General features: G+C 41.1%; 1 protein-coding gene and 1 pseudogene across 4 annotated transcripts in view; both read right to left on the reverse strand.

Moving 5' to 3' along the window:
* Positions 1–23,341, reverse strand: part of B3GNTL1 (UDP-GlcNAc:betaGal beta-1,3-N-acetylglucosaminyltransferase like 1) — a 368,072-nt gene that overhangs the window by 288,600 nt on the left and 56,131 nt on the right. The gene's annotated exons all lie outside the window — the stretch shown is intronic.
* Positions 12,218–12,326, reverse strand: LOC133382500 (5S ribosomal RNA; annotated as a pseudogene).

A 23,341-nucleotide genomic window follows, 5' to 3' on the forward strand; every position in this document is an offset into this window, starting at 1 on the left:
AACAAGACCTTACAAAACTTATAGTCCTGAACTCAGAAACGCTTGCTTAACAACCCTCTCATTTTAATGGTGAAAACAGTCAGAGAGAATCGAGAGTTCAAAGTCTAAAAAGAGAGAGAGAAACCCAGAGCCCTTTTGGATTTTTTTCTGTCAGAGTTCTCATAATCTGTTGAAATTCATTAAAAATCAGCCATGTTCACATGAGAGGAGACTCCTGAGAGAGCTCCAGTGGCCAGACTGGTTTAACAATCAGCCACTCTGATTGAAGGTCTGTGAAGGGAACAGGGTGTCTCCTAGCAACTTTCAGCACCCTTCACTAACTACACTTCCCAGGATTCATTGAGAGAAGTCATGACTGTTTATTTTTTATTTTTATTTTTATTTTTTATTTTTTTGATTGTTTCTACCTCCAAATTTTATTTTATTCCTACCTCATACCCATGTCAAAAACTAAGATATAGCTAGGTATATTAAGGCACATCACCTCTTAATACTGGATTTATCTTTAATTACTGCTTCAATAAGGCATTAAATTTCATACGTATGCCTTGCAGTATAATTTTATCTACTAACTAAATTATACACGTGACATTTCACGTTCTTAAAGCAATACAGTAAGCTTTGGTCTCAGGAGGAACACGCCTCACCCCAATGGTAAGGACAGAAGCCAATCTATGGTTCCCTATGGCTTTAACGTTTCCACAAATGTTCCTTCTGTAGGGAGTGGGGGAAAAAACCAAATTTAGATTATGCATAATAAAACCAAAAGCATATTGCATTGCTACTGCTTCAGGGGAGAAACAAGTCATTCCATCCTTTCAAAATGTGTTCAAAGCAAGAAAAAGAATCCACCTGCCATTAAAAACAGTAACTGGTTCTTTTGTTTGGCCATTCTAAAGCTTATAGGAGTGGGAATAGATAGTTCACTCCAGCACATACATTTTGCTAATATGATATCCAAGTAAAAGCAGCCAATGTTCCGAAGCTACCGCTCAAAAGAAATTATTTCTAGGGGGTATCAACTTGATCAAGCACCTTTCTTTTTATTATTTATTTCCTGATAGCCTCATTTTATTGGTTTTTAATTTATTTCCCCGCATTATATTGCATAAAGCAATGGATCACAAGAGATTAAATATGTGTTTTCTTTAGTTCCTGGCACTGTTGCTGGTTTTTGTTTTTTAAACCTGAACACATAGGAAGGAAGGGCACAATATTTACCCCTAGCTTTTAAAAGATTACCACAGTTTCATGCCAACTTTGAAGCACAATTAACATTGACTGTGGAAGTGGAGTGGGTGTATTTCAAATTAGACATGTGAATGGAAATTTATTCTAGATTACTTAGTTATGTACCACTTAAGAGCCTAAGAAGATCCCTACTTGATCATGCTAATGGCCTATCAAGTCAAGCATGGCCTATAGTAGCCAACCTATGAGAACCTCACAAGTAGGACTTGAAGGCAATAGTCCTCTCTAGTTAATGAATACCAATGGCTGGTATTCATAGACATGCTGCTTCTGATTCTAGACACAGAATATAGCCATGTTGACTAGTAGCCATCAATAGTCTTATCTTCCATTAATTTGTTTGATTCCCTTGTAAAGCCGACTAAGTGGGTGGCTATCATCCATCTTCTGGTAGCAAAGCCACCCGTTATTCTCCTTTGGTTGCCTCCCTGATTTTATTTTCTATCTCAAGATCACTCAGAGCATTTTGGTCAGGGGCTCAACAGCATGCCTCCCACAATTCTGGGGAGGAGTCTGCCCCTTTTGAGATTTCTAGTTTGTTTGACTCTATATCCTCTTGGATACACATAGCACCTCTGGCAGCAGTACCCCTTCCCTGTGCTTCCTACAGGGTTTGTATCCAGAGATAAAACATATCCTACTGGTTCTCTCTATTACACATGCTATATCTATCTTCTCCTTTAAAAACAATTGTGACAATGCCACCATCTTGGCTCAGAGGCTTCCGGCATTAGCATATAAATACCTATATCTGTTGTCCCTCTCCAAATGTCTGAAAAATGGACAGGGGCCTTCATGTGCATGTGCAGTGAAAGCTGACTCGGACTTTTACAGATACGTTGAAAGGACAAGATGCATATTAGAGACTGCTGAAAATCAGAGATTATGGGACGTTATTTTCTCACTTGAAAGCAGAATTAGGGGAGAATTAGTTCAGTCTTCATTTTATTGCAAGCCAATCTAATTCACACTTGGCCAATACATAAACTGAAATGCAGCTACCATTAGAAATCCGTACTTCTCTAAATTTTGGAATGCAGTTCTCCAACCAAAAACTACACAAATGTGCACATATTAGAGGAAAGTAGACACAAAAAAAGTGTGTATTAGTAAAAATAATGTAGAAAGATACATTGTGTTATGGAAAATTGCTTGCAAAAATGAGTATATGAAGAGAGATACACACAAACTTGTATATGGATTTTTATGTAGACCTTTAATAAATTTGCAAATTGATGCAGAAATGGGGGGAAATGAAAAATCAAACTAGAAAAATGAGAAACTGAGACAGATTCAGCCATCACTGCTTGAAAGTGGTTTATATTGGCTTCAAGCAAGGAGACAAGCAGTTAGTCAGAAGCCTGTAATAAACACATTTAATCTATATATCCAAATTACCATCTACATAATTGTATATAGCACCACTCAAGGAATACTTCAATATGCATACAGCTTGCAGCAAACCTTGGTATATAAATCTACAATAAAAGTTCAGGTACTGAATTCTATTAATGCTAAGTAACATTCCCTCTGCTTTCATAACTTAACACTTTGCACGTGTAGAACACAAAATGTTACCATTCAAAGGAAGTCAAGAGGAACCTGAAACAACAAATTTTCAAAGCAACTGCATAAAGCAATATGTAAAAGACATTCCACAGTAAATTGGAATGGAGACATAACAAGCTGTGTTAGATTATGATGGAATGCAAATTAAATAAGTTTCAGAAGTGCTGCCGCAGGTAAAAACAAAAGGAAAATTAGAAGGAAGTTCTAAAATTTCACCAACAAGCTGCCCTCTCTCGTTTTGCTTTGAAGAAAAGTCATGTTTTCATGTGTTCATGATTATAGTTAATGACTGCTGTAGAGATGGGGCTGAGCCAAAGCCATGTATCTGAACAGTTCCAAAACTCCAGGAGAGATCTGGCTTTGAAATGATTTCCTACGCCTCGGGTCTATGCGGAGAACATGGCAAATGTAACACTGCTGCTACCACTGAGGACTTCACCTCAAAAGTTTTAAATAAATGAGAACCCCTTGCTTTCATAAATAGTTTAAAATATCATCCCATGTGGTTTTAATAGAGAACATCCTATCTCCATTTTATGTAAAATAAACTTAAATTCATAATTTTCATCTTGTACCTGTAATTTTCATCTCATATTATAAAGCTACTCAGAGTTTAATGGGCAAAGCCATATTGTTTTGCAGCACAGCATAGCAAAAAGTTATTCCAAAGCTTAAGTACATCTATGGGTGCGTCCACACCTACATTTTGAAACTCCAAGAGTTCTGAAATTCCAGCAATAAAGTAGTTTTCTTCTGCAGTGCCAGAATGGAGAGTAAACTACTTCTGCTCACTGTAGTGCATCCACAGCTACTGAGATTAAGTACTTTATTGCTGAAATTATTGCACAAGTAAATTACTGCTGCTTGAGAGGATAGCTACGAACAAGTTCACGCACATTGTCTTTGGATTTTCCAAAAGTATTCCATAAAGACTGAAACAGACATCCTTGATGTACAGACTCATTTGATTTATGCTAACCATAGTTTAGAACCCAAACAGCTCCAAATATACAAAAGGTTAACTGCAGCTTATAGCTGATTAACTATGTTAATTCCCTATCTGCTCAGTACTCCCATGAACATTGGGGGGATGCTTTTGGAGGCATGGCAACTGTAATTAACAACTGCTTATAATTATGGCAAACAATAATACAAACCCACTTCAAATACAGTAGGGCCCCACTCATATGGCGGGTTACGTTCCAGACCCCCGCCTAAAAGTGAAACCCACCAAAAAGTAGAACTCTGTCAATAAAATGGTGCCCAACGCCCGAAAAACACCGTAAAAGCGGAACAGGCGCCGTATGAGTGGGGCCTTACTCTAATTGAAAGCCGCCGTATTAGCGGAACGCCAAAAAGTGGGCTGCCGAAAAGCTGGGCCTTACTGTAGTGTTTGATTCACATTTACCAGCCCATTGCAAACAAGGCATCATACCAATCCATATTTATACTTCCTTAACTACAGCTTGGTGTGACATCTGAATTGTTATACACACACCTAAATTGGTCACTTAACATAACAATGAAAGGATCTGCATATCTCCTCTCACTAGTTAGGATCAGAAATTCTCTCTCTGAAAGACTCAGTCCACCCTCTCATTAGTCACTTCTTTCCTGTGGTTCTGGCTTAACATTTTTCTACCTCTTTTACTCAGCCAGGGACAGAACTTTCTTGAGCCAACATCCATGGGAAAAAAACCCTTCCTAACATCCAGACTGCACAGTAATAAACAGACAGATTTCATCACATTGCCTATCTGCAGCTCAATGCTACTCAGAATTGAATATCTTCTTTGTCTTGTCCACAATCATTTTTTTGATTTCCTTTTTTTTTTGTCTCACAAGTACATGAGAAAGTTCAGGTTAAATGGAGGAGGCCTATCTTCCTACCAAACACTAGGGAAAAACATTAGTTGTCTATATGGAAGCATAAACAAGCAAACAGCTAACTAGGAAACATTAATTCAAAGGCTTATGAAACTTACACTAGTACAGATTAAGTGCAATCCTCAGACCTTTGGAATTATTCCAGTGCAGCCCTTCGTGGTGAAAAGAAACTCAACTCATGAATAACCACTACAAAGGGGAAACCATTTGGCTAGAAACGAGGGCTAGGATTTTTTTTAAAAAAATACTACTCTAGCAGAAACTTGCCAACAGTAAACATATATATGGCTTCCATAAAGGATATCACATCTCATGCAATGCCCATGGCTAGTTGCCCAACACATGAGGAAGAGAAAATGATCTTTTTAACATTTAGTAACTCCAGTTTTATGCATGAGAATATAATACAGGGTCTATTAAGCTGCATACTATGAATCTACTACTGTAGTGATCCAGTAACAAAACCATTGTTAGATGTGGTTATTGGCATGTGGAGGCCATACTAGATATAAATTTAATTACAAAGTTGTATCAGAAGGGATGGTTTTCATTTGTGATGTTTCATTAAAATGTAGAACAGACTTGAACGACAATTAGCTTTGAAAATCCATTGTGGTTTTTCAGAAACACCAAATTAAAAGAATTTCTAAAGGCTCAGTTTAATGAAAAACAAACACACAGCTGACTTCAAGTGTGTTTCAATCGATTTATGCGGAAATACCCAATTAATGAAAGCTGTCATAAGCATTGCACTTCCAGCATCAATAAACTCCCCTTTGTCCAATACAGAGATTTTTACATGCCTATTTCATTCACACTACTCTGGATTCTTAAATTTCCTTGACTACTGCTCAAGTCAAAAGCCTTTAAACTGAGAGGCTACCTATTATGTGATCTCCTTAGTCAGAGGCCAAGGGAGGCACTAAAGTGATTCCAAAAAAGGGGGTCACATCAGAGTCACACAAATAAGGCAACAAAACCACCTTGCAGATTCAGGATGAAGAATCCTAGTATAGATTCACTAATAGGCAAAAAACCTTGTGGTTTAAGAACATACCTATAGCCCACAGATATTTCTACCAAACTTTAAAAAGCAGGGAAATTGAGCAGCAATAGTGAATGCACCAGGGGAGCAGGAGACCTGACCTCCTCTCTGAGATATTGGACTGCCCTACAAATTTGTCAGAATGCAAACACCATTTGGGTTGGTCTTTCACAGTCCAATCCACTTGTTTGATTGTTTGCATACTTTTTTAGTTTAATGGGATTTATTTCTGTGCAATCATGTTTGAAATGGACTGCCTTCAAGTCAATCCTGACTTATGTTGACCCTATGAATAGGGTTTTCATGGTAAACGGTATTCAGAGGTGGTTTTACCATTGCCTTCCTCTGAGGCTGAGAGACAGTGACTGGCCCAAGGTCACCCAGTGAGTTTCATGGCTGATCTCCCAGGTCATAGTCCAACACTGACCTGGGGAGGGGCAGAGAGGGAGGGGGAGGAGATTGGGTGGGTGGGTACTGGGCAGAAGGGAAGTCCCTTTATTTATTTATTTATTTATTATTTGATTTATATCCTGCCCTTCCTCCCAGCAGTAGCCCAGGGCGGCAAACAGGAATGATAACAACACTTTAAAACATCATAAAACACCTTAAAACAAAACGTTAAAAACATTTTTTTAAAAGCCTTAAAACCATCTTTAAAAAAAGGGGGTTTAAAACATTATTAAAGAAAACATATTAAAAGCAAAAACAGATGCAGTCTGGGATAGGTCTCAACTTAAAAGGCTTGTTAAAAGAGGGAAAGTCTTCAAAAGGCGCCAAAAAGATAGCAGAGAGCAAAAGGAAAACTTTGTGAACAGTATCATTGCTTTTCAGTGTTTCCTTCATCTTTTTATTCTGCAGCAAGCACATGTAGCCTTCCACCCAAATTTAAACCAAAGCTGTCCCTGGCCACATCCACACCAGGCCTTTATTTCATTTTGGACAGTCATGGCTTCTCTCAAAGAATCCTGGGAAGTGTAGTTAGTGAAGGGTGCTGAAAGTTGCTAGGAGACGCCTTGTTCCCCTCACAGACCTTCAATCAGAGTGGCTGACTGTTAAACCAGTCTGGCCACTGAAGCTCTGTCAGTGGAATAGCAGCCTCCTCTCAGCACCCTTCACAAACTACACTTCCCAGGATTCTCTGAGGGAAGCCATGACTGTCTCAAGTGAAATCAAAGTCTGGTGTGAGTGTGGCCCCCTGATTAGCCAAGCCCAGCAGCTGTGAGGCTTTTAGAACACTGACAGTTGGTCCTTACTGAGCATGCCTCGTGTTATCATAGACTTCCAGCCAAGATTTCTTAAATTAATTAAAAATCAGCCAGGCTTTTTTTTTTAACTTTTAAACTGCAGAAGATGAAGATATGGGGCAAGGTCAGTATTAGGATTACAGGTACTCTGTGAACATGGCTGATTTTTAATGAATTTCAACAGATTATGAGAACTCTCAGAGAAAAAAGTCCAAAAGGGCTCTGAGGTTTTTTTCTCTTTTTAGACTTTGAACTCTCAATTCTCTCTGACTGTTTTGTGCATCGCCATGAAAATTGACAGGGTTGTTAAGCAAGCGTTTCTGAGTTCAGTACTATACGTTTTGTAAGGTTTTGTTTTGAAATGAGCCTATGGGAAGCATCAGAATGGCATGGGGATATTTTCAATTTAACTCTCGTGGCTGTATATACTCTAGTCCTATTGTTAGGAGTTTTAAAAGGTTATGCATTCTAGTTGATACGAAGTTTGTTACTGCATCATTCTCAAAACATCTGTTTGTTATACTGAAAGCATTACACAGTTGGCAAACTTCATGAATCAGACTCCTGAAATTAAACAGATTTTAAGATATTGTTTTTTCTGAACAAAAGCTATGGAACACTACTTTTGAAGATTTAAGTTGCAGCTAGCAGACCACTCCTTTAATTCTTTTAAATAACTATGCAATGCATATTAAATCTTGGTGGTTGTGGAATATGCATGCTACATGTATGACTTGCAAAAGAAGTTGCATTGTGGATTGCTTCTGTTCAGGTCCCAGCCAGCCAGCCAGCCATGCCCTTTACCAGATTACTTCATTCCCCAATTCTGATTTGTCTCCCCTCCAAAAGTCAGCTACATCCCATGGCTGAGTATGTTCAGTCCTCATTGGGTTGTTCTGGGGCTCCAACTCTCCATCGTATTTTTCCCTGAAGATGTTTGTACTTATGATATCTTACTCTTGTCCATAGATGGCAAAGTTGTGGCTACACAAGGATCCATACAAAGGAAATGAGTTCAATAATACACCATAACTGCAGCAATGTATTAAATGAAAAATCCAGGCAAGAATTCAATACTATTTATTTAAGGATCCCCTACTGAGTACTAACTAAGGTTTCCAGGTCTCCAGTTTTCGCCTGGGGACTCTGGATTTTTGGGGTCCTTTCCAGATGAGTCACTTTGATCTCTGGACTCTCAGCTTTCATTTTGAAAAAGAATTAAGTTTCTAGGTGGTCTGGTTCATATACACCAAAATGTCAGCCACCCCACCCCACAACTTCTGTAAAATAAGCTCATAGCTGGCTGCTCTAACCCTGCCCTTTCGTGTTGTAGCCAATAAGTGAAGTCAGGGTTGTGATTGACAAGGGATTTGTTGACCTCCAGGCAACAGCTAGAACCCATTGGAAGGCCAGAAAACTGTTGTGTTTTCCTGCTTATATGAAAATCTCATGGAGTATACTGTATAGCTTTCAGCAGTGACAAAAGTATTTTTCTCTCTTGTGTGCAGGAGTCAAACAAGTTTATTTTTTTCTGGGCTGTTGAAGAGGGCAGTGTTTTGAAAACCCCAACATGAAGCTTTAATCAAATATTCACTTTTCGGGAGTAAAGCTGCTATGCTAATACCACATACCCAGAATAAAGCCACTGAATTCAACAGGAGGCTCAGGTTTCTGCGGTGGCCAGGAGTGCCTTTGCACAGTTAAGACTAGTGAGCCAACTGTGCCCGTTCCTGGAGTTGCCTGATCTTGTCATGGTGACACATGCCTTAGTTACATCCCATTTAGATTACTGTAAGGCGCTCTACATGGGGCTGCCCTTGAAGACTGTTCGGAAACTTCAGTTGGTGCAGCAAGCTGCAGCCAGAATGCTAACTGGGGCTGGTTACAGGGATCATACAACTCCCCTGCTACAACAGCTCCACTGGCTGCCAGTTTGTTTCTGGTCACAATTCAAAGTGCTGGTTATGACCTATAAAGCCCTATACAGCTTCGGTCCAGGCTATCTGTTAGACCATATCTCCCTATATGAACCTGCCCAGGCTTTGAGATCCACAGGAGAGGCCCTTCTCTCAGTCCCAGCACCCTCGCAGGCATGATTGGTGGGGATGCGAGACAGGGCATTTTTGGTGGCTGCCCCTAGGCTTTGGAATTCCCTCCCTAGGGAGGCAAGAATGGTTCCCTCCCTGCAGTCCTTCCATCAGCAGGTGAAAACTTTTTTATTCCAAAAGGCTTTTCGAACTGTTGGCTCCTAACGATGGGGTGGAAGAGGGTGTTGTATTGTTTTAGTTTTATCTATACTATCTTAAAGTGAGTTTTGAATTACTCCAATTGTATATTTAAATGGTTTTATTATTGCACATAGTTTAATTGTATTTTAATGTAGATTTTTTTGTTTGCTTTTAATTATATGTACTTTTCTGTTTGGAAGCCGCCTTGAGTTCCAGTCCTTGGAAAAAGAGTGGGATAATAACAACAACAACAACAACAACAACAACAGGACTTACTTTTGAGTACACATGGTTAGGATTGTGCAGTAAATCAATGAGACTTTTGAGTGAACATAGCAAAGAATTGTGCTTCTGTTGTAAATCTTTCTCTCCCTCTCCAATCCTATTTTTTAAAGCAATTAGGCAGGGCTTACATAGGTATCACTGCTTTTATTATGTAGGAAACTAATACTGATTTGTTTTACAAAAATGTTCTGCAATGACCAACTGGTTTTGACAAGAAACTACTATATGGGGTGTATGTTTGGAGTGTTCCCAACAAACCTGTGAGCCAGAGTTGGTGATTGGAAACCAAGACAGCTCACAACAAGAAATAAACTCCTTTAAAATTCAATAACCATAAAAACAAGTATAAACAGTTGCAAAACAGCTTAAAGTGGCATGATTCTGATTCTGGGTTGCGTGAGTGAAGTTCCTTATCACTTGAGGCTGCAGCTCTGTGCATGCTTTCCTGTTTCAGTAAGCCCCATTGAAAACATTGGGACTTTCTTCTGAGTAAATAAACATAGGATTGCTCTATAAATATCTTTACTGGCTGTGTAAATAATAAACACCTTTGACATGCATGTTTATATAAATATTTCTTCACACTATGTCCCAATAAGTATCTGATTTCACACTACAGTTATACATTATTACTTCCTCTGCATTTTAAGTGTGCCCTTCTTCCTTGGGGAGGTCATGGTTCCCCTCTGTTGTTTTCATCCTGGAGGCAGATCAGGCTGAAAGATGATGCGTAGCCCATAGTCACCCAGTAAACTTTAAAGCTCACTTCCATTTTGAAAAATTAATTAAAACAACTTACATGTAGGCAAAGTTTATTAAGTAGATTCACACAATACATTTAAAGCACATCCAACTTGCATTTAAAGTGCATAACTTCCACTAAAGAATCCTGGGAAATGTAGTTTCCCCCTTAAAGTTACAGTTCCCACCACCCTTAAAAACTACAGTTCCCATAATTCTGTGGTGTGATTCATGTGCTTCAAATGTGTGTTGAATGAGATTTAAATGAATGGTGTGGATCTGCCCTAGGTATGATGTATATTCATCAGTGAATAGAAAACAACAATTTTAAAAGATACTTTTTTAAACAGGGGAAGGTAGCTCTGTGGTAGGGCATATGCTTTGCATATAAAGGTTCAAAATTCAATTTCTGGAAAAGACTATTGCCTGGAATCCTGGAGAGCCACTGCTAGTCCATGTCATCAGTACTGAGCTAGATGGTACCAAATGGCCTAAGTCGGTATAAGGCAGATTCCTTTGTTTTAAAAGTGGAAAGAGACCCAAGGGCCACAGTCACTCCAAAATTTATTTATGTATTTTCAAGCAGCTTACAGAAGGAATTAAAACAATAAAATTACTGGCCAAAACAATTAAAGACAGGTATTTAAAACATTCAAAATAATAAAATCAACATTGAATTAAAAACAGATAAAAAAGCTTCTACATGCCTGGGTAGGCTTGCCTAAACAAAAATGTTTTTAACAGGTGCTGAAAAGAGTACAATGAATGCATCTGCCTAATGTCAATAGGCAGGGAGTTCCAAAGCATAGGTGCTGCCACACTGGAGGACTGATTTCTTACAAGGCCAGAATGAGTACTATGCAGCACCCATAACATGGAAAGCATACTTTGAACTTGGCCTGGTAGCAAATTGACAACCAAAGCAGATTTCAGAGCAGAAATATTATATGCTGACAGGGTCTCACTTATGTCAGCAATTGTGCTGCATCATTCTGCATGAACTGCAGCCACCTGGTCAGATTGTGCTGCATAGGGGTTTCTGCCAGATTTTTTTAGTTTGGGTTTTTAGTTAGGAACCCTGACTGGTTGTGGGATGCTGAGTTTTCTGCCATACTCACAGGAATTTTGTTGTGGTTGGTATGGTATTTCATTTAGGAAAACATTGTCTTTTCTTTTAACAACAATGGCTCCATACACCCAGCTCAACCCCCTTAAACCCTCTGATGATGTACCTTGTTGGTTGCATGACAGTTTATTTCTTGCCTAATAGTGGTAAAAGAGAATTCACATACTGGGAAGTGTGGCTGCAAGTGTTGTTGTTCCCAAGCTTCTGCCTGTAAAGGTAGGCCAAACAATTTGTTTTCTCTCTGTCAGTTATTACTCACTAGAATTGGGTTGGCTATCAAAGTGAGTTTATAGCAGCCCACAGGGTAGGCAGAAAGGGGTAGAGAATCTTCTTACTTTTACTCATTTCTCAAACCTCTTTCTGAAATGAAGGGTCAAATCTGTAAAGAAGTTTGGAGCAGCCATGTTAAAAGGTAGGGGCAGGGTATTCCAGGCAGGAGGTTGCCAACCCTGCTTGGATATGGATATCCTTGTAGAAGATCCCTAGTTAAGCGTTACCAACATCACAATCCAACCCACATCTACTCAGAAGTAAGTCCTACTGAGTTCTATGGGGTTTAGTCCCTTAGTAATTATGTTTAGAATTGCAACCTTTAGGGGCATCCATCTTTACTCCTGCGTGCTCCTATCTAACATCTCCACAACACTAGGCTCCTTTCTTCCTACAATGGCCTTCTGGTAGGACTGGCCTGAGGGCATTTAAACTCTTCTTGCCAGAAGCAAGTTTGTTGTTATATGCCTTCAAGTCGCTTATGACTTATGTTGACCCTATGAATCTTTTTTGGATATATTCATAGGGTTTTCATGGGTATTCAGAGGTGATTTACCACTGCCTTCCTCTAAGCCTACGGCACCTGGTATTCCCAGGCAGTATCCCATCCAAGTATTAACCAGGCCTGACCCTGCTTAGCTTCCGAGATCAGATGTGTTCAGGGTAGTATGGCCGTAGGCCCAGAAGCAAGTAGGGGAGATTAAATGTTGCCTACCCAGTCCCCTTTTAGGATGCATACCTTAACATGGTGAGGGGTTTTGAGAGTGTTTAAGAAGCTGAGAGCAATGCCATTAGGAGTCTAGACCAAGAGGCTAGACTCCTAGCAGGGTCACCCAAGGCAGAATGGTCAAAGCTAAGACACCAGACTAAGATGCATCCAAACTCAGATGAAAGCAATGGTAAACCACCTCTGAATACCTCTTACCATAAAACCCCCATGAACAGAGTATCCAAACTGCAACACAAGATAGTGCTGGAAGATGAGACCCCCCAGGTCAGAAGGCACTCACCGAGCTACTGGGGAAGAACAAAGGACAAGTACGAGTAGCGCTGTGACTAATGACACAGCTGGGTCAAAGCCGAATGGAAGCCCAGATGCAAAAGGAGAGTCCGGAGTTGTACGACTTACACAATAGGAACATGGAATGTGAGACGCATGAACCAGGGAAAGTTAGAAATTGTCAAGCAAGAAATGGAACGTCTCAACATTACAATATTTGGTGTGAGTGAATTAAAATGGATGGGAATTGGACATTTCAATCAGGCAACGACAAAATATTTTATGCAGGAAATGAGAAATTAAGAAGAAACTGGGTTGCTTTAATAGTGAGAAGTGATGTAGCAAAAGCAATTAGGAGCTACAACGCAAGGTCTGAGCGAGTGATATCAATGAGATTAAACAGGAAACCTATTAACATAACCATCACTGAAGTCTATGCTCCAATGGCAAATGCAGAAGAAGAGGAATTGGAGAGATTTTATGCAGAAGTACAGGAAGAAATTGATCACACACCAAAACAAGATGTTTTGATAATCATGGGGGACTGGAATGCAAAAGTAGGGAACAGAGAAGAACTAGGAATTGTGGGGAAATGGGGCTTAGGAGATAGAAATGAAGCAGAAAAAAGACTTATTGAATTCTGTGAAGCCAATAATTTGTTTCTTACAAGCACATTTTTTGAGCAACCGAAAAGACGATTGTACTTGTGGACATCACCAAATGGTCAATATAGGAATCAAATTGATTATATAATTGGTAGCAGAAGATGGAGAAGTTCCATACTTTCTGCCAAAACAAGACCAGGAGCAGACTGTGGTACAGATCATGAATTGGTCGTATCGAAAATCAGAGTAAAGCTAAAGAACAAAGCAATCATAATGCCAAAATACAATTTAAATAACATCCTAGAACAATATAAAGATCAAATAAGGAACCGATTTGAGGCTTTAAACTTAGTTGACAGAGAACCAGAAGAACTATGGAGTGAAGTCAGAGACATTATCAGGAAAGAATGCAAAAAGACAATACCCCTAGTTAAAAAGAGAGAAAGACCTCAATGGATGATTCTTAAAATGGTTAAAGAGAGAAGGAAAGCAAAAGCAAGAGGAGACAGAAACATGGTCAGAACCCTAAATGCAACAATACAGCAATTAGTACATAGGGACAAAGAGAACTATTACAATAGTTATTGTATAGAAATAGAAGAGGACAACAAAAAGGGAAGAACAAGAGCCCTATTCCACAAGATTAGAGAAATTAAAGGGAAATTTAAACCAAGAATAGGGATGTTGAATAATCAACAGGGGAACACACTGACTGACCGAGATGAAATAAAGGAAGATGGAAGAAATACACTGAAGAACTCTATAAAAGAGAAGCCAGGATGACAGATTCATTCATGGAGGAACCATATGATGAAGAACCAGAAATTTTAGAATGTGAGGTGAAAGCTGCTCTTAAAATACTTGGAAGAAAGAAATCACTATTGCCTTAATATCCCATGCAAGTAAAGTAATGCTCAAGATTCTACAACAAAGGCTCTTACCAAATATGGAGTGAGAAATGCCAGACGTCCAAGCTGGATTTAGAAAGGGAAGAGGCACCAGAGATCATATCACAAACATACGTTGGATAATGGAACAGACCAAGAAATTTCAGAAAAAAATCACCCGGTGCTTTATAGATTACAGCAAAGCCTTTGACTATATAGATCATGAAAAACTATGGAAGGCTTTAAAAGAAATGGGGGTGCCACGGCATCTGATTGTCCTGATGCACAATCTATACTCTGGACAAGAGGCTACTGTAAGGACAGAATATGGAGAAACTGATTGGTTCCCCATCGGAAAGGGTGTGAGACAAGGGTGTATTTTATCACCCTATTTGTTTAATCTATTCACAGAACATATCATATGGAAAGCAGATTGGATCAAGATGAAGGAGGTCTGAAAATTGGAGGGAGAAATATCAATAATTTAAGATATGCAGACAATACCATATAACCAGGAGAAACCAGTAATGATTTGAAATGAATGCTGATAGAAGTTAAAGAGGAAAGCACAAAAGCAGGACTACAGCTAAATGTCAAAAAGACAAAAGTAATGACAACAGAAGATTTATGCAACTTTAAAGTTGACAATGAGGACATTGAACTTGTCAAGGATTATCAATACTTCAGCACAGTCATTAACCAAAATGGAGACAATAGTCAAGAAATCAGAAGAAGCCTAGGACTGGAGAGGGCAGCTATGAGAGAACTAGAAAAGCTCCTCAAATGCAAAGATGTATCACTGAACACTAAAGTCAGCATCATTCAGACCATGGTATTCCCGATCTCTATGTAGGGATGTGAAAGTTGGACAGTGAAAAAAGCAGATAAGAGAAAAATCAACTCATTTGAAATGTGGTGTTAGAGCAGAGCTTTGTGCATACCATGGACTGCAAAAAAGACAAATAATTGGGTGTTAGAACAAATTAAACCAGAACTGTCACTAGAAGCTAAAATGATGAAACTGAGGTTATCATACTTTGGACACATCATGAGAAGACATGATTCACTAGAAAAGACAATAATGCTGGGGAAAACAGAAGGAAGTAGAAAAAGATGACCAAAGAAGAGATGGATTGATTCCATAAAGGAAGCCACAGACCTGAACTTACAAGATCTGAACAGGGTGGTTCATGACAGATGCTCTTGGAGGTCACTGATTCATAGGGTCGCCATAAGTCATAATCGAAGGCACATAACAACAACAACCCAGGCTCCATCTTTTAGCTAAAATTTCTATCTTAATTTCCAATCATAGAAATGTCTTTGTTTGAATTTTATGCTCCAAGTAGCTGTAGTTAATGCTTAATGTACCATGCTTAATTACATCACTCGGGCCCACCTCGTGACATCTCTTGGGCCCACCCTTGAAATCTCAAGGTTTGGGATGCTTCTGACCTGGCAATCCTAGTACTAACGCTTGGCTTCCTTTATGGAATCAATCCATCTCTTGTTTGGCCTTCCTCTTTTTCTACTTCCTTCTGTTTTTCCAAGTATTATTATATTTTCTAATGAATCATGTCTTCTAGGCAACCAGATATATAGAGATTGTTTCTTGCCCAATAGTGGTAAGAGAGAATTCACATACTGGGAAGTGTGGCTGCAATTGTTGTTGTTCCCAAGCTGCTGCTTGTGAAGATAGACCAAACCATGTGTGTTTTCTCGTGACAGTTGACAGCCACCCCAACACAAAATTCCCATCATATGTATCCAGAATTATAGTAGAATTATTTGCCTCATTTCAAACAAATGCTAACTTTGTCAACATCCATTCATTTTAAAATGTCTTTGAAAACCATGACAACATTTTAAAAAGCTAGAACACAAACATTAGTTTTTATTTAATTCCCTTTGAAATAGTTCATTTTGTGCTCCCAGTGGCATATAGGAAATATTTTGCAGCAACATTAATAGCCGTTCTGAATTTCATTTTTATAGTATTCTGTGTGGCTTTTGAGAAATTTATGCTCAACCTGAGGATAACATGAACCTGGAGCTCAAACAATACAAACAACTCTAACAAATAATTACTTTTAGAGTAACTAGGAAAACTACATTTAAAATTACCTTGACGGTCCACAGATAAATATTCTGGAACGTCTGACCTCAGCAGCATTATACAAATCAGCTGTTCTTCAATTACATTTTCCAGTGTATTACAAGCAAGGAAATGGGAGTTACTGTAAACTCAGTACTCTCTCCTATCTCTCTTTAAAGAAATCATATAAATGAACTTTGAGGCTGGGTTCACTTCAGTTTAGTGATACTGTATGGCTGCACTTGTCACATCTTTTGTGAAAACCAAGAAAACTTTTCTTTAAAGACTGTAGAAAGCAATAAACCAGTATATGGAGGAGCCTTGTGCCCCTACATGCAGCCATTTAACTCTTCCTCTTGCACAAGCTGGCAAATAAATTAGGGAGTCTTCAGTTAACTAGTTTCTTGTTACATCCAAACTGAGCTACTGTGGTTAACATCTCTGGAGTCAACTTCAAACCATGGCTTTATATAGCCTGACTTGTTCCAAAGCCATTAACTGTAGTTTCCCACTTGGGGAAATAATAATTAACTGAAGATTTCTTACTTTGTTTTTCAGCTTACATAATGAAAGTAGTGAAATAGTTACATGTGGGGCCACAAGACTTGTTTATAAGGCTTGTTTATATGTTGGGTTATCTACCCAAAATAACACCCCATGTGCAATGTATTACAAGTTAGCAATTGTTCAACACTGTTGTAAGGAAAGAATCAACAGAGCTTCTATACACCACCCTGTCAAACATGCAGATTCTACCACCAGAAAATTAATCAGGGATCCCAATTCTATCAAAATTCTCTTTTCTTGACAGCTATATTCATGAGAATCTCCTTCAGACAGGTGAATATTATTTATTTATTTATAAAAATATTTGTACACTGCTATTTTGTTAAAAACATTAAAGTGGTTTACAACATGTTTAAACCACCACCACCATAGAATATATATATTTTAAAAGTTAAACAGAAGGGGCCTGCTGAATCTCTGTTGGCAGAGCAACCCAAAGAACTGGGCTGATGACACTGAAAGCTCAATTTTGTGTGAGTGTTAAATGAGCCTTGCTAACTCGGGGGCCAACCAGAGCCCCTTCTGCAGAAGATCTCAGTGATCAAGCTGGGATATAAGGGTTCAGGCGGTCTCTAAGATACCCTGGACCCAAGTAATTTAGGGCTTTGTAAATTAGTACAAGCACCTTGAACCAGGCTCAGTAGCAGATAGGCAGCCAGTGCAGATGTTTTAAAAGTGGTGTCACATGTTGTCGGCCACATGCTCCAATCAGCAATCTGGTTGCTGCATTTTGCACCAGCTGGAGCTTCCAAACCAGGGCCAGGGCAGCCCCACATAGAGAGTACTGCAGTAATCCAGCTTCAAGGTTACCAATGCATGAACTACATTGGTCAGACTATCCCTGTCCAGGAATGGCTGTAGCTGATGAACCAGCAAAGCTGGTAAAAAGCACTCCTAGCCACAGAGGATACTTGGGCCTTTAGTGACAAAGATGAATCCAGGAGCACACCAAGGCTACGATCCTGGTCTGTCAGAGGGAGCATGACCCCATCCAGAACAGGTAACCTGCCTATCTCCCAGACATGGGAACCACCTACCCAAAGAGCCCCCATCTTCCCAGGATTGAAGCACAGTTTATTGGCCCTCATCCAATCCACTACAACATTCAGACACCGATGAAGAGCATTCACAGCCTCTCCTGATTCAGATGTTATGGAGAAGCAGCTCTAACACCTTGCTCCAAAACTTCTAATGACTGCTAGCAACGGGTTCACATAGATATTGAATAGCACTGGGGAGAGAATACTACCCTGCGGAACCCCATAGCACAAATGCCAGGGGGCCAAGGAACACTCACCCAGTGTTACTCTCTGGACGCAACCCTGAAGGTAAGAGTGAAACCACAATAATACTGTGCCACCAATACCCATCCCATTGAGTCAGTCCAAAAAGATACCATGGTCAATGGTATCAAATGCCACTGAGAGATCAAGCAGAAGTAACAGGATTGCACTCCCCGTCTCTCTCTCAGTAAAGGTCATCCATCGGGGGGACCAAGGCTGATTCTGTTCCGAAACCAGGTCTTAATTCAAATTATGATGGAGCTAGATAATCAGTTTCATCAAGGAATACAGTACCTGCAATTGCTCTACAACCACCTTCTCTACCACCTTTGCCAAGAAAGGGGTGCTGACAACTGGTCTATAGTTGTTACACTCCATTGGGTCCAGTGTCGGCTTTTAAAGAAGTAGGCGCAGCACCGCCTCTTTAAGGGCAGTGGGCATCACACCATCACACAAAGATCCATTTATTACATCTGTAACCCATTCAGTCAGCCCACTTCAGCCAGCTTTAATAAGCTAGGAAGGACAAGGACCTAATGAGCAGGTACCATATGGTTGTAAAGGCTTATACTAATGTCTATATACAAGTCAGACATGGTATGCCAAGAAACTGATCTCAGCATACTTACTTTCATCTCAGAAGTAACACTGCTGCACCCATGTTTCAATTTCATACATATCGGTAGCTATGTACTGTATTTCTCCATTTACCTCGCATTACCAGGAAATGAGATTATTACCAATTATAAAGCAACTTTCTTAGTTCTTCTTAATAATCATATTATTTATTGTGCCTTCACTTTTTGCTTGTCAGAACATGCCTAATTTACATGCTCAGGTCTACCTAAAAACATTCTTACAGAGACAAAGGTGCATCTGATGTATGTCAACTCCAAAGGAAAAAATACAACTTCAGACACTGCCTTAATCAAAAAGCCTTGTTACAATAAAAGTTTATTTCTAAATGACATGTGTTTGCATAAGAAAAACCTCCTGATATTCTCTGATGGGGTGGCAGCAGGGCCCAAATGTCACTGGAGACTTGTAATTACAAAAGGAAAGAGGTCTAGAGGATTATTCAAACCGAGCCCTTTTGTGAAAAGGAAACAAAGAAAAAAGCAAAGGATGTAGAAGAAAATGCTTTTCATTATGCTATAATATAGATTCATCAAATCTTACAGAAGAAGCTGATGGATTTGTAACCATTGAAACTCATAGCAGCAAGGGCCACATTCAGACATCACACAGCCCTTGCCAACATTTGGGTCCCCAGATCTTGCTGAACTACAGCTCCCATCAGCCCCAGGCACCATGACCAGTGGTCAGAAATGGTGGGAATTGTAGTCCAGCAACATTTGGGGACCCCAAGATTGGGAAAGGCTGCTCATAGTTTTAGCATGATGAGAATAAGCCTAGGCAAACTGCAAGCTTGTGCATTTCTACCTTCCTTCTCCTCCTCTGACACAGTCACAAGGAGGAAATCAGAAGTTTTCACTTCTAATTAACCCCTGTTTGGCATTGCATCCAAACCTTAAACTGTGATTAATTTTACCTATGGTTTATTGAAGTAAGCATGCAAATGCTCAAACCTCCTCCTTCCTCCTATCCCCTCCCTCTTGCCCCTTCCCTCTCCCTTATTTCATCTCCTCTTCCCCTCTCCCATCCCCTTCCAATTCCCTCCTTCCCCCTCCTCCTCCCCCTCCCCTCTGCACTCTCCCCTCATCCTCATCCTCCTCCCCCATGGTCAGTTTTACCTATCCTAGGACTATGACCTGGAAGACCAGGGTTCAAATCCCCACTGTCAGGCCCAGGATGAGACTCAGGAACCAGACCAGGGGTTGTAAGTAATTCGGTTTTTATTAGAGTAATGTCCAAGCAAAGACTGCGTCTTCTCATGAAGCAGTACAGAAATACAGGTCCTGCGGCATTGAGAGAAAGTTGACAGAGCAAGGAGCTGCTTCCCGCCTGTTCTTTAAGAAGGGGCCAAACGGGCGCGCAACCTTTCGCTCCTCCTTAACTGCCCCTCAGGTACTACCCGCCTTCCCCCCCTTCTCTCTTGTCTTTTCAGATGTCTTCTTGTGCGCGGCGAAGGGGGAAGCATCGGCCCCTCCTCTTCTGAAGTTTCCGATTCCAGTATGGGGGATGGGGGGGCTGATGGTAAACTGCCTCGCTCTTCCCCCTCCTTTTCTGAGCTTCGGAGAAGGGGAGGCGTGGGAATGTCTGAAGCTCCAAAGCTCTCAGACTCTCCGTTGCTAAGCAACCCTATCTCTGGCATTTCCTCTGCTTCGTCTTCGCTGCACTCGGGCGAAGTTGCTCCCCCTCCTCCCTGCCATCCGTCTGAATCCCCTTCTTCCAACCTGACGGGACCCCAACTCTGCCTCCCGACATCATCCCCTCTCCCAAGCTGATCCCCCCACTTTTGCTGACTTGGGGCGGTGGGGAAAACGTTGATGGAAAAGTTTTACCAAGTCTGGAGCATGCACGTCAACTTCATCTTCCCATGATCTATCAGCCGGGCCATAGCCTTTCCAGTGAATCAAGTACTGCAACTTGCGTCGTCTTATTCTGGAGTCTAGTATTTCTCCAACTTCAAACTCAATTTGCTCATTTACCAGGAGCGGAGCTCCAGGAGGCTCCTCCGGCTGTAACTCACTGGGAGGGGCAGCTTTTGTTAACAGGGATCGATGAAACACGGGATGTATTTTAAACGTGTCAGGCAGCTTCAGTCGGTACGCCACGGGATTAATTTGAGTTTCTATTTCAAAAGGACCCCCCCTCTTGTCTTGTAATTTTCTACATTTACCTGGCATTTGGAGGAAGCGGGTGGACAGCCAGACCTGGTCTCCCGGCTGAAGGGGGGGCCCTCCTTCCTGTGCAGGTCAGCAACTCGCTTGTACTCCGTTTTGGCTTCGTTTAACTGTTGTTTCAACGTCTGCTGCGCCGCCTGCAATTTCCTAAGAAATTTCTCTGCCGCTGGTACCAGCATACCCTCTGAGCTGCTTGGAAAGACTTTAGGATGGAATCCATAATTAGCAAAAAACGGGGTTTGTTGAATGCTGGAATGCAGGGAGTTGTTGTAGGCAAACTCTGCAAAATGCAAATATGATACCCAATCAGTCTGTTGATAGGACACATAACTACGTAAATATCTTTCCAAAACGGCGTTCAAGCGTTCCGTCTGGCCGTCTGTCTGGGGGTGATGGGCGGAGGAGTGTTTTAACTCCGCCTGCAGCTGTGTCCACATGGCTCTCCAAAATTTGGCTGTGAACTGAGTTCCTCGGTCCGAGACTACACGGTTTGGCAACCCATGCAGCCGGTAGACTTCTTTGATGAATAACTTGGCCGTTTCTTTAGCCTCCAGGGCCCCTGCACAAGGAAGAAAATGCACCATTTTGGTGAGTAAATCTACCACTACTAGAATGGCTGTCATTCCTTGGGACTTGGGTAAATCAGTTATAAAATCCATGGATAGCTCCTTCCAGGGTTCGTGTGGGACAGGTAACGGTTGTAACAGTCCTGCTGGTTTTCCTGTTTGTGTTTTTGTCCGCAGACAGACAGAGCAGGACTTTACATAGTTTTCAATATCCCGACGCATTTTAGGCCACCAAAAGTCCTTGGCCACGTTCTGAATAGTTTTGTAAATCCCAAAGTGTCCTGCTGTAACGGAATCATGGCACTGACGTAGGATTCTGAGCCTTAATTCCCCTTCTGGCACATATCTGGCTGTTTTGAACGATAACAGTCCATCCCTCCAGTGGAAAGTCACTTCTGAGTTTTGATCTTGTCCCGTCTCCTGCCTATATCTTAGCATGTCTACATCTTCTTGTTGTGCCTTTTTGAGTTCCTCTTCCCATGAAGGCTGACACGATCCCAACGTTAATTTCTCTGGCGGGATCACATACTGAGGCTGGTCATCTGATTCAATTTCTTTGAATTGTGGCTGTCTGGATAAGGCATCTGCTCTCTGGTTTTTGGCTTGGGCGTGATAAATAATCTTGAAGTTGAATCTAGTGAAGAACTGGGACCATCTTATCTGTCTCTGGTTCAACTTTCTGGCTGTTTGGAGGCTTTCCAGATTCTTGTGGTCAGAGCGCACTTCAATCTGATGAGAGGCCCCCTCTAGGTATTGTCTCCAGTTCTCAAAAGAATCCTTGATGGCCAGCAGCTCCTTCTCCCACACTGTGTAGTTCTTCTCTGCTGCCTTTAACTTCCTAGAGAAGTACACGCAGGGGTGCAGCTCCTTTCCCCCTTGGTCTAACTGCAGAAGGACCCCCCCGATGGCAAAATCCGAAGCATCTGCTTCCACGACAAAAGAGCGGATCGGGTCAGCAAAGCGCAGAATGGGCTCGGAAGCGAACCTTCTCTTTAGCTCCTCAAAGGCCTTGGTGGCATTCTCTGTCCATTGAAACTTCTTCTTTCCCCTTAAGCAGTCAGTCAGAGGAGCTGTTAATTTGGAAAACCCTGGAATGAACTTTCTGTAATAGTTGGCAAACCCTAGAAACCGTTGTACATCCTTTTTGGTAGTAGGCAGGCCCCAGTCCAATATACAACTTACTTTCCCTGGGTCCATCTCCACTCCTTCCGCTGAGATTCGGTACCCAAGGAAGTCCAAAGACTGGAGGTCAAATCCACATTTCTCTAACTTGGCATACAAGTGATTCTCTCTCAGTCTCTTCAGCACTGTTTTCACATGCTGATCATGGTCTTCCTGGTTCTTTGAGAACACCAGGATATCATCTAAGTAACAGATTACATACGTGTCCAACAGGTCTCTAAACACGTCGTTCATGAATTTTTGAAAAATGCCTGGACTTCCACAAAGCCCGAACGGCATGACCAGGTACTCAAACTGACCATAAGCGGTCAAGAATCCCGTTTTCCATTCATCTCCCTCCTTCATTCTGATCAGATTGTACGCTCCCCTCAAATCCAGCTTTGTGAAGACTTTTGCGGAGTGCAGTCGGTCTAGCAGCTCTGAAATCAGGGGCAGCGGGTAGCTGTTAGGGATGGTGATCTGGTTCAATGCGCGATAGTCATTACAAGGTCTGAGTTCCCCCCTTTCTTTTTCACAAACAATAGCGGCGATCCAGCAGTGGACTGTGAGGGACGTATGAATCCTCGCCTCAGGTTTTTATCCAGAAATTCCTTCAGGGCCTCCCTCTCAGTCTCTGTGAGCGAGTAAATTTTCCCCAATGGGATGCTGGCTCCTGGCACGAGATCAATCGCACAGTCATAAGGGCGGTGGGGGGGGTAGAGTC

Source organism: Rhineura floridana, chromosome 3 (genome assembly GCF_030035675.1).
Source record: "Rhineura floridana isolate rRhiFlo1 chromosome 3, rRhiFlo1.hap2, whole genome shotgun sequence".
NCBI lineage: Eukaryota > Metazoa > Chordata > Lepidosauria > Squamata > Rhineuridae > Rhineura > Rhineura floridana.